Below are 3,052 nucleotides of genomic sequence, written 5' to 3'. Positions count from 1 at the left end.
ATAGATCCTGTGTCTTTATGATGTATGTTTAGCCACATGGCCAATGAGTGGGATGGTTTCTTGCGGAGAAAACAGGAGCCTTTGGCCCTGTGAAATAGATAAGGTTCTAAGATAAAGGGTCTCTAATTCTCTAATGGGTACTGGCCTGGAGTCCCAAGTCAGAGACAGGGTGTCACAGGTGTGGAGTTACAAATTCAAGAATGGTTTCTTTTGCAGGTGTCCGTGATTTCACATCAATCCCTTTGGCCTGGACAACTAGAGAACACAACTCTTCTCTTCTTTTGGGGACACTAAATCCCTATGTGTACTACAGATTCCAGTGAGGAAAAACAGGTGACACTTCTTGGATGATGATGGAGATCGTACTGGGCAGGATGAGGGCAGAGAGTGTGACATCGCCACCACAAAGGTAAGGGCTGTCTCTCTCTGCCATTTTCTCTGATTCTTATTGTTTATCCAGAGAGGACAATGAATCTGTCACTGCAGTGACAGAAATGAAGATTAGTAACCAAGGATAATGATGATGATGATGATTGTAAAATCCACTGGGAATTCATGGAGAAGGGAGAAGATAATTTTAAAAGGATTAGGTTAGCATTGTATTGGGATTAATACAATGGTTATTAATTATTAATGATTAATAGATTAATTGGGGAAATTCTATACTTAATGTTGCCGTACCCATCACCCCCACCCCCAGCACACACACGTTTATAGGTAAAACTCGAGGAAATCATAGTACTGTTAGGGCAAGTTTCCATTTATGCCCATTTGAGTCAATAGGGCTTCAGATTGACGTCGTGGTGATGGAGCTGCTGAAGAGTTGGAATGCTGTAGCTTGGGTCAAAGACCGAGTGGTTTGTTGGATGTACATGATCCAGTGACACACTTTTGTTTGATCCACAGAAAGTTTAAAACACTTGGATTAATTATAATTAAGCTTGTGATATTCCTTATAAAAATCAGGCTTTCTAGGCACACGTAGAATTCTGAAAGATATGGCTGAACTATTAACAGGAAGGAGTGTGGGCGCCACGTAGCCTCTGTCTCATTAGATGGGTGTGCATGGTTCACCACAGCCCTCAATCAGCCTGCTTTATTTGTTTATGTTACTAGTTTGGCGACTAAAGACAAACCAAATGCACAGCAATGGATTCAATTCTGACTCAGGGTGGCCTACCGTTGAGTGTCCAAGATTGTAAATTTTCATTGGAAGAGACTGCCAAGATTTCCCTCATGCAGTGGCTAGTGGATTTGAATTGCTAATCTTTCCATTAGTGGCCTTACACACTACAGACGAAGTCACAAAGACTGTTAGAAACACCTCATCCTCAGACTCCTGGTCTGTATCAGCTTGCTAGTTCTGTGACAAAAGCAGTGATAACTTTTTGTTAATTACTCATTTTACTATACTATGTCTCCCTCCACTCTGGAAGTCAGCTAACTGGTGGAATGGCTGGTGTCTCAGTGGAAGCTCATCTTGGTGACAGTCAGGCAAGGGAAGTTTTGGGGTCCTTTTTTTGTGTGTTACTGTTCTTTTTGCCCTTCAAAAGTGGGTGGGTGGCCCTGAACCTTAGACCAAGGGTAAGTAAGGATGGAGCCTGCTCCAGGCTGTAGCCTAAAATCCTTAGGGCCTGATGGCCCTTTTAATTGTTTTTGGTGAAGCATTTTTCTAGGTCCTATAGACCTGGGCTGTCCACTTGCGGTACAGAGGTAACTCTTGGTTGCTGTGAAGCTGAATACTGTGACACTGACGTGTTAAATACGAGAATGGTTATCCATGGTGGACAGTGTTAGGGGAGCTCCCCGATTAGAACAAGCTTGTAAGCAGGAGTGGCATCCACTTCCAAAATAGCTTGTCTCAGGAGACTCTATGAATCTGAAGAAAGGAGGAAAGTTATGCGAGTGTCCAGGTCTTTTGTTCATAGGGTCGCTATGAGTCGCCTATGACTCGATGACACTTAACAACAACAACATGTAAATTAAAGGGAGCTCTGGTGGCCTAGTGGTGAGGAATTGTGCTGTCAACCCTAAAGCATGTGATTCTAATCCCCCAGTTGTTCCTCAGCAGAAAGATATATAATCTCCTCCTGTACAATTTACCACCTCTGAAAACCTGCTGGAGGGTTAGTCATGATTAGGTTCAGAATGAATGGCACCTCACAACAACAACAACAACAACATGTAATTTAGAATAAGGACATGGTTAGTGTATGCCTTTGAGTTGGAACAGACCCTTAGTTGAACACCCCCCCCCCTCCCCCAACAGCAGATCTTCAGAGGTATGAAAGTTCAAGCTAGGAGATTGCCCATCTTTTTCTCCTGTAGAGCAGCTGGTAGATTTAAACCATGTGCCTTTAGGATTGCATCACAGCTTTTTACCACTAGGACACCCGTGTTCCCTATAAGAGTAGGGAAGTAGGGGTGGGAAGATACATGATCTTGTCAATTGAGGAACGTAGAGTGTAACTGGGGAGATGGACAACTCAGCAATGATCAGGCTTGTGGGGAGCAAAAAGACCTGGACACAAATATTAACATGCCTTGTAAAGCTATGGTAAGGGCTTAGATAAACATGTACCTAAAGGACTGTGATTATAAAGGTGAGTAGACAAAAGGAGCTATTAATGCATCAAAGGGACCTTCTAGTTCTTAAAAAACTCCCTCAGGCACCAGAGCTTTCTCTTTGTAATCATTTAAAAGTGCATCCCTCTACAGGCTCAATTGACTGGGTTCCTCCCAAAGATGTAAGACCTTCTTCAGTTATGTCCATCATTTCTAGATTCTGGCTACAGCATTATCATCTGTGAGTCTTTGCTTTTCTCACTACAGAGATCTCTGGAATTGCTGAATAAGAGCTGTCACTCTAAACACAGATTCAACGAAAGGGAATACAACTTTAATATAATCATACTAGCTGTTGATTATGGATTTAATATAATCATACTAGTTGTTGATACAGATTGAGGCTCAATGTCAAGAAGACAAAGATTCTCACCACTGGACCAATTGGCAGCATCAGGATGGATGGTGAAGAGATTGAGATTGTACA

At 42.5% G+C, this 3,052-nt stretch overlaps 1 protein-coding gene across 1 annotated transcript in view; it reads left to right on the top strand.

The window, feature by feature from the left end:
• The first annotated feature begins 211 nt into the window (after positions 1 to 211).
• Positions 212 to 3,052, top strand: part of KCNS3 (potassium voltage-gated channel, delayed-rectifier, subfamily S, member 3) — a 20,391-nt gene continuing 17,550 nt past the window's right edge. Inside the window, exon 1 of the mRNA XM_006880660.1 lies at positions 212 to 409. The gene's annotated coding sequence lies outside the window, so the exon portion shown is untranslated. The remainder of the gene's footprint in view (positions 410 to 3,052) is intronic.

The sequence above is a fragment of the Elephantulus edwardii genome, unplaced genomic scaffold, assembly GCF_000299155.1.
Source record: "Elephantulus edwardii isolate Elephantulus edwardi_28Jun2011 unplaced genomic scaffold, EleEdw1.0 scaffold00009, whole genome shotgun sequence".
Classification (NCBI taxonomy): Eukaryota; Metazoa; Chordata; class Mammalia; order Macroscelidea; family Macroscelididae; genus Elephantulus; species Elephantulus edwardii.
Note: the sequence above shows the minus strand (reverse complement) of the source record. Positions and strands in the feature narration are given on the sequence as shown.